Source organism: Nicotiana sylvestris, chromosome 11, assembly GCF_000393655.2.
Source record: "Nicotiana sylvestris chromosome 11, ASM39365v2, whole genome shotgun sequence".
Lineage (NCBI taxonomy): Eukaryota > Viridiplantae > Streptophyta > Magnoliopsida > Solanales > Solanaceae > Nicotiana > Nicotiana sylvestris.
This window is the reverse complement of record NC_091067.1, coordinates 64,893,845-64,909,048: the sequence shown is the minus strand read 5'-3', so window position 1 is coordinate 64,909,048 and position 15,204 is coordinate 64,893,845.

The following is a 15,204-nucleotide window of genomic DNA, read 5'->3' as shown; positions in this document are numbered from 1 at the left end:
TACGATCTGATTGAGCCATACTTAATGCCAGTTGGCGTAATTCGGGAGAATATATCTGGTAAATTATGGTAATTATTCAGGAGCGAGTTATGACAACCAGAGCGATCAATCCAGATATTACAAGAATTGTAAGATCTTTACCTCTTTATCGTCCTGGAATTTCATCTTTACCTAAAAAAATGGCGTAATGGCTTCCTGGCCACTTAAACTTGTTGGGCTTTTGAAAGCCGATACACAAACTTTGGACCTTCCTATTTGAACACTCGAACTCATGATTCCATTAACTAATAAACACTTCTGACCCTTGAGCCTATGCGCGTGTATTACACATACACATACGTGTCCATCCAGTCAGCAAATGATCCATCCAGTTAGCGAATGACCAATGAGATTATTACACATCAAGGGTGCGAAAACAAACCCCAGCTGATTGGGGTCCCCCCTCTTTTAATCAATAGACTGACCAAAATCAACCATGAACTTCCATAAAATCCACCATTTTTCACTTCTAACAAAATTGGTTTTTTGTTGCTCAACGAAAATCTATAGATCTAGCCGAGTTTACAAACTCTTCGGCGACCATACATTGTCATTGTTCATAGGCTGAGGCTATGTCACTCGCCACTGATACTTTTGCTATTCGTTATTGTTGGTTTTCTGTTTGAGGGATTGGAATGTTTATTGTAGTTTCCTTGCAATTGACTTTGTGCTTTGACTGATATTTTCGGCGATTTGTGGATTTTCCGGTCATTATTGGTTTTACCGATGCTTGATTGTTGCAACTATTTTGTCAAAACTCCAAAATCAACATCCAATCCCTCAAGCAGGATTCATCATCTTCTTCGGCTTCCAAAGCACTAATCGACAAGCAAAAAATCGATGATTTAAACCTTCCGTGACAGGAGGTGATTCGCCGCCTTAGGTTTCTGAAACAACCGGTGACTTTGTTCAGAGAAGATGATGTGGCGAGGGGAATAGGGGTTTAATGATTTTGGAGCAGGGCTTATTTTCTTTCTTTTTCTTTGTATTTTTTTATAGATTTTTTTAATCAAAATTATTGTAGTGACGCGTTTAGTTTAGATGATTTGCACATACTTTGTCCAAATCACCTCTGTCACTGCCACATGTGCATGGTCAATGGTCAAATATGTTTATTAATTATCAAATATACAAGTTCAAGTGTTCAAATGGGAAAGTCTAAAGTTTGTGTATCGGCTTTCAAAAGCCCTACAAGTTTAAGTAGCTAGGAAGCCATTACGCCTAAAAAATTCATAGAAATTTGATTTCTTCAAATTCAAGCAATTTGTAAAATCCATCTTTTTTCACATGACCATTCTAGTTGCACACGCGCCCCATTTAAGAGATAAAAATAACACGGGCTAGTCAATTTTCGGACTGGTCATTCCAAAATAGCCAGCGTTTGCAAAGTCATTAAAAAATAGCCGTTATTTTTCTGCAACACAAAAAGTTCCAGCATAATATATTGGAGATCGGTGCACCTGTGTATGAACTTCCAGCATATTATGTTGTAACTCTAACATGTGGAGAGTTGTAGTATAATATACTGGAGATTGGAGCACCAGTGCTGGCAAGGGATTTTTAAAGATGATGGGGCTGAAGAAGAATGTCGACCTAGTGTGCTTGAAGGAGTCTTACATACCTTTCGAATACCTGTATGAGAGGTATGGCCATAGAAAGTCTTTCTGTACCTACCATGATGAGATCTCTCTCACTTCTCTAGGTCACATCCACGTCAGAGTGTTCATATTCATTGTATGCTTCTTAGGCCCGATAGTGTTCCTAGTGAAAAAGGGAAGAATCCACACTAGGTTGTCCATGGTTACCAAGATTGTGATGGAAGGGATTAATGGACAGACATATACCATAGTTCCCATGATCTTACCTGACATCTACAGGGCTCTGGAGCACTGTCAAAGAGAGGTCAAGCATTTCGTGGGTTGTAACTTGTTGCTACGATTGTGGTTGTTAGAGCATTTCCAAAAGGGCCACTATCGCCAAGAATTTCCGCGAAGAGATTGGAACGACCATATTGCCTTCCATCACCCCAAGCAGATGACTTACATTCCAGACAAGTTTGCTCAGCCGGAAACTGCTAAAGAATGGGTAGGGTTCTTCGACAATCTGACCGAGGAACAAGTGCAATGGATGTTTGAATAGTTCCCAACAGACGAATTCATCGTCAGATCCAGGGATGCTACGCACTTGGTGTTGATCGGGTTGAGAGGGATATACCCCTATGTCCCTATCCGAGTTATGAGGTAAGCAGGTAGGAAACAGGTTGTACCAAGAGTTGTCAAGATGAGTCATTTCAGGTCATACTTTCAAGACGACGACATCACATGTGGCACTGCAAAATCATTGTGGAGAAGAACACCGTTGAGCCAAACAGGTATCATGCAAGGTGAGAGCCTCTCTACCCGGTATGGGTAGAGGACAATCTAAAAGGAATGGTGACACCAGGGGCCGATCGAGGGAATAGAATTATAGATGAAGAAGCTGAAGCTCAAGTCAAATACAACATGTTGCGCAAGAGGGTCCACGACTCTGAGAATGAGCACTGGGAAATACATGAGAGGAATATGAGGTTGATCGAGGAATGGAAAGAAATGGCAGTCACTTCTAATAGGAAACTGGAATATCTGGAGCGAGGAATAGTGGAGCTGGAAGGTAAAGTCATAAAGAGGATTGAAAATTGCCAGAACGCTGAAGGAGGACATCTGGCCAGAGCCTACTTGCTGTTGGGGCTGCACAAGCTGGGGGATCTATATGATAGAGTCCAGAAGATTGAATCTGGGGAAGGTCCTTCTTAGACCAAATATGCTAGATTTATTTTCTTTTCCTAAAATGTAATAAGACCAAGTGCCAGCAGTGACTTATTTTTTATTATCTTAGTGTCGTTTTGGGATTCGTCAATTTTTATATTATGAAATGAAGCATTTATTGGCATTTAAAGTTCTCCAAATTTATTTGTCGCTAGCCTACCTTGGGCACAACTAGGTTCCCAAAGTAGGACACAAATTTACATTTCCGTAATTACTGCAAACATTTCAGGATCCTCACTGACTTGTTACCTTTTTATTTTTCCTTATTTTTATTATTCCTATCCCCTTAGGTTGGTTCACTCATACTAGCCTCATCAGTGTAGCACACCAGATCTAGAGGCCCTCCACCTCCTCCTCCTCCAAGTAACACAAAAGGTAGAGGAAAAGCAAAAATGGACGACTTAAGAGGTATCCAAAAGGAGAATGTTGAGAACGCAGAAATCTCAAATGGTCGTAGTACTCCGGCCCCAAATGATCTAGTTCTGAGACTAGAACAAAAGATACTGGAACTACAAGGAGAGCTTGAGCAGGTTCGCAACTTGGAAAACTTGTCACTCACCTTAAATGTCCCCGACATCCACCAACAAAACACAAAGAACCCAATACCTCCTCAGAATACCCAAAATCAAAATCCTCCCCCACCAAATCAATATGCAACTCCACCCAAAATCTCAATCCACTACCAACTCCGCCACACCATCCTGAGCCCGCCGAGTCCCTGGGTAGCTTGGCAGAATTTACTTCTATAGCCATTCTAGGCATTTAAGATTTCCCGTAATTTTGTTTTAAGATTTACTTGATTCAAAATAAATGCTCGATTTATCGAGTCGTACTTTGTCTGGACGATTTTTTCAATTTTAGTCAAATGCATTTGCTCTTTATTATTCATTATTATTTTTACACTTTTCCTTTCTACAGTGTTATTATTACTTTTCCTAATGAACCAGTGACTGTGACATGTAATGAGGAAATGCAACATGAGAATAGTGATTCAGATGAAGAAGATGAGATACCCGAGAAAATTATCAGGGAGGTTGAAAACTTTGACAATAAGCCTAATTCCAATCTGGACGATATCGAAGCAGTAAATTTGGGAGACACTGAGACCGTCAAGGAGACCCGCATTAGCATTCACTTGTCACCAACAGAGAAGGAAGAGTACATTTGCTTCCTAAAAGAGTATGAGGATATTTTCGCATGGTCATATGATGACATGACCGGTTTGAGCATATCCATAGTGACTCACAAGCTGCCTACCAATCCCATGTGTCTACCAGTAAAACAGAAACTCAGAAAGTTCAAACCTGACATGAGCCTGAAAATCAAGGAGGAAGTTACCAAGTAGATCAAAGCCAAAGTTCTTAGGGTGGTTGAGTACCCAACCTGGATAGCTAACATTGTACCAGTTCCGAAGAAGGATGGGAAGGTCAGAGTATGTGAGCAAGTCCCAAGAATGACTTCCCATTGCCAAATATACACATTTTGATCGACAGTTGCGCCAAGCATGAACTCCAATCCTTTGTGGATTGCTTCGCGGGTTATCACCAGATTTGGATGGATGAAGAAGATGTAGAGAAGACATCTTTCATCACACCGTAGGGTGTATACTGTTACAAGATGGTGCCATTCGGTCTGAAGAATACTGGGGCTACTTACATGAGAGCCATGACAACCATCTTCCATGATATGATACACAAAGAAATAGAGGTATATATGGACGACTCCATTATCAAATCCAAGAAGGCCGCAGATCACATAGCTGACCTGAGAAAGTTCTTTGATAGGCTAAGGAGGTACAATTTGAAATTGAACCCCGTAAAGTGTGCACTCGGGGTTCCCACAGGAAAATTAGTGGGATTCATTGTCAGTCGTCGAGGGATCGAGCTGGATCCGTTTAAAGTCAAGGCTATTCTGGAGTTACCACCACCTAAGAACAAAAAGGACGTGATGAGCTTCCTAGGACGTCTCAACTATATCAGTCGCTTCATAGCGCGGTCCACAATCATATGTGAACCCATCTTCAAGATGCTGAAACAAGATGGACAGAGGATTGTCAGAAAGCTTTTGACAAGATCAAGGAGTACCTATCCATACCACCAGTTCTAGTCCCGCCAGAACCAGGACGACCTTTGCTACTCTATCTATTTGTATTAGATGGAGCCTTCGGATGTGTTTTGGGACAACATGATGAGACACAAAGAAAGGAGAAAGCCATATATTACTTTAGCAAGAAGTTCACACCTTACGAAGCATGGTACTCTCTGCTGGAACACACTTGCTGTGCTTTGACCTAGACAGCTCAGAAATTGAGGTATTACTTCTGTGCCTATACTACATACCTCATATCGAGGATGGACCCTCTAAAGTACATATTCCAGAAACCCATGCTGACTGGAAAGTTGGCCAAGTGGAAGATATTGTTGAGTGAGTTCGACATCGTCTATATAACTCAAAAGGCGGTCAAGGGACAAACATTGGCAGATCACCTTGCTGAAAATCCGGTGGGAGGGGAATACAAACCTTTGAAAACGTATTTTCCTGATGAAGAAGTATCATTCGTAGGAGAAGACATTACCGAAGCATACGATGGTTGGACGATGTTCTTTGACGGGGCTGCAAATTTCAAAGGAGTAGGCATTGGAGCAATTTTGGTATCAGAAATAGGTCAGCATTATCTGGTATCTGCTAAACTCAGATTTCCCTACACCAACAACATGGCAGAGTATAAAGCCTGCATACTAGGACTCAATATGGCAGTCGACATGAACGTTCAGGAGCTACTGGTGATCGGTGATTCAGATTTGCTTGTGCACCAGGTACAAGGAGAGTGGGCCACCAAGAATTCCAAGATATTGCCATATCTGCACCATGTGCAGGAATTGAGAAAGAGGTTTACAAAGATAGAATACCGACATGTGCCCAGAATTCAAAATGAGTTTGCCGACACATTGGCCACCTTGTCATCTATGATACAACATCTAGATAAGAATTACATTGATCCCATTCTGATGAGGATCCATAATCAGTCGGCATATTGTGCTCATGTTGAAGAAGAAACGGATGGAAAGCCTTAGTTCCATGACATCAAGGAGTATTTAACAAAGGGATAATATCCGGAACATGCAAACCACACTTAGAAACACACACTCAAGAGATTGTCAAATCACTTCTTCCACAGTAGAGGGAACTTGTACATAAGAACTCCTGATTTGGGTTTACTAAGGTGTGTCGACGCAAAGGAAGCTTCTAAGCTACTTGAGGATGTGCATGCCTAGACATGTGGCCCACATATGAATGGTTTTGTCTTGGCTAAGAAGATACTCAGGGCAGGTTACTTTTGGATGACAATGGAGATGGATTGCATTCAGTATGTCCGCAAATGCTTTCAATGTCAAGTGCATGCCGATATGATAAAAGTGCCGCCAAATGAGCTCAATGCAACAAGCTCACCTTGGCCATTCATCGCTTGGGGAATGGATGTTATTGGTCTGATTGAGCCCACTGCTTCAAACGAACACAGGTTTATTCTAGTAGCCATTGATTACTTCACAAAATAGGTAGAGGCTGCATCTTACAAAGTTGTAACCAAGAAAGTCATCACACATTTTGTCAAAGATCGAATTATTTGCCGATTCGGTATTCCCAAATCCATTATTACTAATAATGCTGCCAATCTCAATAGTGATCTGATTAAATCTATGTGTGAAACTTTCAAAATCAAGCACAAGAATTCTACAGCCTACAGACCTCAGATGAATGGATCCGTAGAAGCCGCCAACAAAAACATCAAGAAGATACTAAGGAAGATGGTAGAGAACCACAAGCAGTGGCATGGGAAACTACCTTTTGCTTTATTGGGATACCGCACTACGTTCGCACATCAACCGGGGTGACTCTTTATATGTTGGTTTATGGTACCGAGGCTGTCATCCCAGCCGAAGTAGAGATTCCTTCTATGAGAGTCATACAGAAAGCTGAACTCAGCGATGCAGAGTGGATAAGGAACCACTATGAACAATTAGCCCTTATAGATGGAAAGAGGATGAACGCAGTGTGTCACGACCAACTTTATCAAAATAGAATGTCTAGAGCTTTCAACAAAAGGGTTAAACCAAGGCAGTTCGCACCAGGGCAGCTGGTATTGAAGAAAATCTTTCCACATCAAGATGAAGCCAAAGGGAAATTCTCTCCCAACTGGCAAGGTCCGTAAATGGTTCACAGGGTTCTAACAGGAGGAGCACTCATACTTGCAGAAATGGATGGAGAAGAGGCAAAACCAATCAATTCATATGCAGTTAAGAGATATTATGCCTAGATTATTTTGCATTTTCTCTTCTGATGTAATTGAACTACGCTTGACCTGATTCCCGTTTAAGAGGGGATACGTAGGCAGCCTTATGGGTTTGGTCATATCATAATAAAATTTCCATTTCCCCCCAAGCTCAGAAACTGGGGCAGAATTTTGGGGAGGACTCTCAAAATTCCGGAGCAAGTCCAGCCAACGCCATCGCATGTCAGATGGTCAAGAATCGGTTAAGAAACTAGGGCAGAATATTGAGAAGGATTCTTAAAATTCTAAAGAAGGTTCAGCCTGGCCTATCATCCGCCAACAGTCAAAAGATCATTTACCAAACTGGGGCAGAATTTTGAGGAGGTCCCTCAAAATTCCCATATAAGAGAGCTCCAATGCCTTTGAGATGCGTTATAGTCACTAGTTCATCTAAATGTATCATTATATTTCTAAAATAGCTCTATTTTTATCAATAATTGCATATTTTAGGAAATGCTATTTCCATAATAGTCAGGTGTCACCCATGGGAACTCGAAAAGGCTTTCAGAATGGAGCAAAGCAAAGCCATCGAACAGAAGCACGAACCAACCTCCCCCCACAAAACTTACAAATAGAATGTCTAGAGCTTTCAACAAAAGGGTTAAACCAAGGCAGTTCGCACCAGGGCAGCTGGTATTGAAGAAAATCTTTCCACATCAAGATGAAGCCAAAGGGAAATTCTCTCCCAACTGGCAAGGTCCGTAAATGGTTCACAGGGTTCTAACAGGAGGAGCACTCATACTTGCAGAAATGGATGGAGAAGAGGCAAAACCAATCAATTCATATGCAGTCAAGAGATATTATGCCTAGATTATTTTGCATTTTCTCTTCTGATGTAATTGAACTACGCTTGACCTGATTCCCGTTTAAGAGGGGATACGTAGGCAGCCTTATGGGTTTGGTCATATCATAGTAAAATTTCCATTTCCCCCCAAGCTCAGAAACTGGGGCAGAATTTTGGGGAGGACTCTCAAAATTCCGGAGCAAGTCCAGCCAACGCCATCGCATGTCAGATGGTCAAGAATCGGTTAAGAAACTAGGGCAGAATATTGAGAAGGATTCTTAAAATTCTAAAGAAGGTTCAGCCTGGCCTATCATCCGCCAACAGTCAAAAGATCATTTACCAAACTGGGGCAGAATTTTGAGGAGGTCCCTCAAAATTCCCATATAAGAGAGCTCCAATGCCTTTGAGATGCGTTATAGTCACTAGTTCATCTAAATGTATCATTATATTTCTAAAATAGCTCTATTTTTATCAATAATTGCATATTTTAGGAAATGCTATTTCCATAATAGTCAGGTGTCACCCATGGGAACTCGAAAAGGCTTTCAGAATGGAGCAAAGCAAAGCCATCGAACAGACGCACGAACCAACCTCCCCCCACAAAACTTACAAATTTTCTTTGAAAGCAGGCACATTTGACGTAACGATAGCGCTCGCAAACATATATACACAAAGCAAATTCACTATCCATCCGGCCATCAGACACTGAATATATCTCCAGCTAAGACATACACTACTCTTATTTGCTACTCGCTCTTTGCATGGGACTAATTCTTGTCCCCCATATTTGCATGAGGCTAATCCTTGCCTCCCTACTTGCATGAGGCTAATCCTTGCCTCCCTACTTGCATGAGGCTAATACTTTCCTCCCTATTTGCATGAGGCTAATCCTTGCCTCCCTACTTGCATGAGGCTAATCCCTGCCTCCATACTTGCATGAGGCTAATCCTTGCCTCCCTACTTGAATGAGGTTAATCCTTGCCTCCACATTTGCATGAGGCTAATCCGTACCTCCATATTTGCATGAGGCTAATCCCTGCCTCCATATCTGCATGAGGCTAATCCTTGCCTCCCTACTTGCATGAGGCTAATCCTTGCCTCCCTACTTGCATGAGGCTAATCCTTGCCTCCATACTTGCATGAGGCTAGTCCTTGCCTCCATAACTGCATTAGGCTAATCCTTGCCTCCACATTTGCATGAGGCTAATCCATGCCTCCCTACTTGCATGAGGCTAATCCTTGCCTCCCTACTTGCATGAGGATAATCCTTGCCTCCATACCTGCATGAGGCTAATCCTTGCCTCCATATTTGCATGAGGCTAATCCCTGCCTCCATACCTCCATGAGGCTAATCCTTGCCTCCATACCTCCATGAGGCTAATCCTTGCCTCCATATTTGCATGAGGCCAATCCCTTGCCTCCCTATTTGCATGAGGATAATCCCTGCCTCCATATCTGCATGAGGCTAATCCCTGCCTCCGCATTCGTATGGGACTAAGCATTGTCCCCTTTCGCACAAATTTTTCTCTATTTCTAGCACTATCTATTTGCTTTTCGATCGGGCTAAGCTCTGCCCTCCATTTCACAAGACTAAGCCTAGTCTTGTTAACATCATTACTGCATATCATGGGATGAAATATCTCCAATCTATCCTAAGGCATCATAGTCTAAAGACATCATCCTCATAGCCGGAAGACACCATGCTATGGCCTGAGGATCTCTCAAATTTGCATATCATTATTCAAAGGCGCCATGGTTCGGAGGCACCATTTTCATGGCCCGAGAACATTATTTCATGGCCTGTGAATTCCCCACTAATCAATTCATGGCCCAGGACGTCATGGTCCAAGGACGTCATCTTTAACCGTCCAAAGACAACCTTCATGGTCCAAAGGGAATCTGCATCATGTTTAAATTTTCGCAAATACATGCTTGTAGTATCTTTTATCTGCAGGTAACTAGTAAGCAACCGCTATCCTAGCAGGAGTGACCTCGCTCCAGTTCCTTCAACTGTCTCGAACCTTAAACGCTCACCATAGCCGCTTCCGTATCGCGTATCCGTTCTTGCAATAATTCCATCAGCATATTCCGCTGATGGGTCCAAAACTACACATGACCTGATTCCTGTAAAACCAGGGATATGTAGGCAACTCGAAGACCAGAGTCCAGCTTATGTCTTTCAAAACATCCCGCCCGGTCAAAATTGGCCATCTTTTCTTTACCCGAAAACTCTTTCATCCTTCCTGGGTAAAGAGGGGCATCTGTCGATACCCAACTTTTCCCATATATTTTTAATACATAAATATACTTTCAAAAAATCATATATGCATATATAATCATGCATAAGCATTTTTTAAATTTTTCTATAATTTTGAAGGCTTCAAATTGATTTATTTCCTCCCTTTTTACACATAAAATCTCCGATAATTATCCTTCAAATTAATTTGTGGTGATTTAGCCATATAAATTCTGTATTTACGCCAAAATATTGTTAAAATATTTTTACTGCATTTTTTATAATTGCATTTGCATTTTAAAACTAATTTGCATATATTTGCAATACTAGCCCAATTAATGCATAGTTACATTTTTATGCATAAAATGATCTTCTATATTTTTAAAATGTAAATAGCTATTTTTAAATCATTTTAGTACGCAAAATTAATTTTTATAAATTATTTATTATTTATTATAAATTATATGGTGTTAAATTGGCTATTTAAAACTTAGCCAAATTGTATTTCAATTTTAGCCTAAATTCGACCCAATGCCTAGCCCAATTCCTGATTAAATTACCCGACCCAGGACCTATATACACATACCCGACCCCATCAAATCATGGTCGTTGATCTAAAAAAGCAACGACCCTCGTTAAAACTTGCCCTTTTAATTTCAAACGACCCCCAACCCTAATCATTTCAACCCACCCCTCCGCCCTAAAGTTCTCTATGCTCTCAAAAAACTCTTAACATAACCCTAATCTTCCAATGCCAATTTCCCATCTCCGGCCATCTCCGGTGACCTCTCATTTCTTTTACGCCTCCAATGGCTTCTCAGGCCATTCTTGCCTTCTCTAAGGTCCTCAAGGACCCAGGGCCACGCCGACTTGCATCTAGGGTTCATCTCCTGCTTGTTCCTAGCTATTCTAGTGTGATTTCAAGCAGAATCATTCTATGTTTGCCACGATCCTTCGGATTCTAGACAGGTTTCTTCAGCTCTATATGGGTTTCTTTCGAAACCTTAATTTCTTTTCAACACCTCCTAGATCTAGGACGATTTGATTTTGATTCTTTACAAAAATCATGTGATTTCAAGTGTTTTTCATCTTCTTCTAAAACTAGGGTTTTCAAAACTTCTTTTAAAAACTTTGTCTAACTGATTCTTTGTGTTTAAACTTCCATTTCTTACATATTTTGACTGATTCTATGAGTTTACTACATCTTAACTCATCTATGCTGAAAAACCCTAATTTCTAGGGTTCTTTTGTTTGGTTCTGTGTATTAGCATGACTGACCGGTTCTCGTTTTGAGTTTCTGTGATTTCTCGTGACTATCTTACCTCGATATGTTTCTACTAAGTTTCTTAGCCTGAACTTACACTGACTCTATGTGTTTGTGTTCATCTTGACTGCTCAAGACTTGCCACTTTCTCGTTGAATCAGTATTGTTTAACTTTTATGTTTGCTAGAGTTGTATGTCGACTCTTGACTATACATGTCTTACTTTATTTATATGCTAAACGCTAACTCTTTTCATGACTATCTCTTTGATTGATTCTGAATTCTCTATTTCTTGGTTTGATTTGAAAACTTTCCTTTAAACCTTTGATTTTTACCTTCCTACTCAATGTGATTGATTTGCTTGCCTAAACTAACTTTCCCTTACTTTGTCTGCATGGTTACTTGATTCTTACCGACTATCTCCTTAATTAGAAATTTTCTGAACCTAGCCCTAATTGTTTACTCTATGCCTACTATGTTTGAATTATTTTGTCTGTTATGCTCCAGTTACACATTGATTTCTTTCCTTATTTGTTACTTGTTCTTACCGTTTGAACTGATTCCCTTAATTAAAGGAGTACTTGGCTGATTTTCGTTCTTAATTGATTCTGTAGTTCTATAATTGCTGAACAATTGATTCTTGCCTTATTTACCTAGCTTTCAAACTATTATATATACTTTTTTCTCTTTTCATTACACAGATGAACACATTAGTTCAAAACTCTCTCACACTCAAAATTTTTCTGCTCTCTCTCTCTTTGGTTACTTGCTATTATTCTGAGTTAGCCGGCTGCAAGCCAATGCTAACTATTGTGCTCTCCTATTCCTCACTTTGTGTTTACTATCTCTCTACTGGTATGTTCTGATTTCAATTCAAGTCCCAAAACCAATATGTTTCTTTTACTGCTTCAGGTTATCATGATTCTAATTCGTTTCTATCTATGGTTATGTTGTTCAACATGTAATTGAAATATTTATATTATTGTTTCATCTAGTATGCTAGTCTAACCCTCTTAGGGCCTTTCAGAACATGTTCTACCCCCTAGTAGTCTATCTCAACATGACTCTACCCTGTTTTGAATGTTTGTCTACTTGTTATCCAATCTTGATATGCAAACTGATCTATCACTTTAAATGACTGATTCTATGATAGTTTCTGAAATTCCTACTGTGTTGGTACCAATAGCTATTCCCTAATCCCTTAAACCCCCACAAGAACTGCTATGCTCCTGTATACTATGTGCTCTATGTGTCCCCAATTCCTATTCGCCTATATAAAGGACTGTTATTTGAGTGTTGCTGAACTTGTTTGACTAACCTGCTGTTTGTTTAATTACACAATTGTTTTCAAAAGTTGTTTTACTAAACAACTCTTTTGATTACAAAATTATTTCAACTAAGTCTCTTTTTACACTGCTTTCCTGCTAAAACCTCTTCAAAACTATGTCAAGCATTCTCACTCCACTCTTAGATCCTTAAGTTCTGCCCCTCCAGTTTGTGACTACCTTGGGATCCCTATGAGATCCCTCTGAACTCTGATGCACTAGAGTGAGCTCTTCCACACTGCACTTACTCAATTCTGGTTATAAAGTCTAGGTGTGAGCATTGCCCGGGATCCTTGAGATCCTTAGGGAACTCTGACGCACCTAGACAATGATACTATCTATGGAATTTGGCATTTGAGGCTATTGGAGGCTTGGGAAAATCATCCAGGCCTATTCAAGCTCCCTATAGTGTAACTTATTATTTTTTTCTTATCTACTTATGTAATTCATGCAATATTGGTCTGTAATAATTTATTGTAAACAGATATTGGGGTTGGTAGTAAAAAAGGAAGGGTAGTCATATATGTTATCAATATCAATGGGTAGAAACCGTGCCTTAGGGTTACTTTTCCCGTATGTGCATTAGAATCCATGTTTAGGACCAATACATTCCAAACATGTCATGCAATAGATATCATGTTCTTTGGTTTACTGTTTCAGCATCTCATTTGACATTATTTTTATCACTTAGAGATCCTACTTTAGGCTAAATAACAACGTTAACATAAAACTGTTGCTCCTGCACATCCCAAAATCATGTTGTAGCTTTTCTGGGCATTGAGATGTCATGCTTTAGGAGTTCTGCGTATCCTGAAATCATTCTGCATTTTATATGTGCATGTTAGATACCTTATTTAGGATCTCGTTCATACTCACTCAGTCACACCTAGTTTAAACTACTGGTTATGAAAGATGTAAAAACAATGTCATATTTGTCCTGTTCAAGTAAAACTGGTCATAATTCCTGTATCTTTGCAACACTTAGAATAGCATGCTCCTAAACTGTTTTAATAATTCTGATAATTGTGCACTATCCCACGCCCAAGCAAGCCTTAGGTAATCAACTTTTACAAAAAACTGGAAACTGCCTCTTTGTGTTTACTGCGTAATGATTAACATGCTTTAAAATCAGTAGGCAAACTGATTAGGGCCCTGCTTTTGAGTTTATAAAATAAAACTACATATCTCATGTGTTCTGATATTCGCCTAGACATCATATCTTAGGATATTGTTTAACAATATTGCCCTTATTTGTGTTTGAGTCGTGCTGCTTACATGCATTATCTGTGGAGGTGAACCTGAGCCTCTTATCTGCTATTTCATGCTTTTATTTGTTGAAGTCCTATGTGTTCTTGCTTGTTGCCTTAGTATTTTCTCCTTTAAACCTTAGGGCTTTGTCTAGAACTCCCTATATGTAGAGGTCTTCAAATCCTCCAGGACCATTAAGAAGGGACATGTAACAACAACAATAGAGATCGCTAACCAACACTTGCTTTAATAACCACTAAGGGGTGGGAAAGGTAGATATGGGATATGATGACTACGCGCTAATGTCACGTGTAGCCCCTCTTTGATGAGTGTTTACCGGGCATTGCGTAGGGTGATCCTATAGGCTAACCAACCTAGGACCCCTCCTTTCCAAACTCATTTTTTTAAAACTTTCTTTTATAAAACTTGTTCAGATCCCTTGTCTTATTATCTGAGTTATACAATGTCCAACATACTTTATTTGTTTCAACTACTTATTTGTTAAAGGACTAATTCACAAGTATAAGTTCGGCCAGGACCCACTGTTGTGGACCGCGAGGGGTGCCTATCACCTTCCCCTCAAGGTTATTTCGAGACCTTACCCTAAATCTCTGGTAATGCAAACCAATCCAAGAGTTAATCGCTCCAGGTGCCCTAACGCACCTTAATCCGTTAGGCGGCGACTCTTTAAAATACCCAATTCCCAAAAGGAAATGAGTTATTTCCCCCATGAACGTTGGAACCCGGACTTCCTCTCCGCGGAGGGAAAAAAAGGGGTGCGACACACACTAGGAGCAAGACGGAGAATTCTTCTACGAGTTTTTCACTTCCTTCTTCCTATTTTCATTATTGGTTATGAATTCTAGTATTGTTATTATTCATACTATTATGAATAGCTAATTTGTTATCTAGGGTTTTGATGGAACCTATTGGAGGATGATTTTCCTGTTACATTAATATAGATTTGCTGTAGCTTTTTCTCTATTTGTTCAACTACGTTTATATTGTGGTTGATTGAAGAGCTCTCAATCGACTGTGCCTAGTTAGTATGTATTACTCGGGAGAAAGAGTGCATATTTAGGTAGTTGTGGAACAACATCACTCCTAGTGTATATGAGAGATCAATATGGAGGGTTTAAAGGTGAGATTAGGGATAGCGAAACCTTGGTGCGATC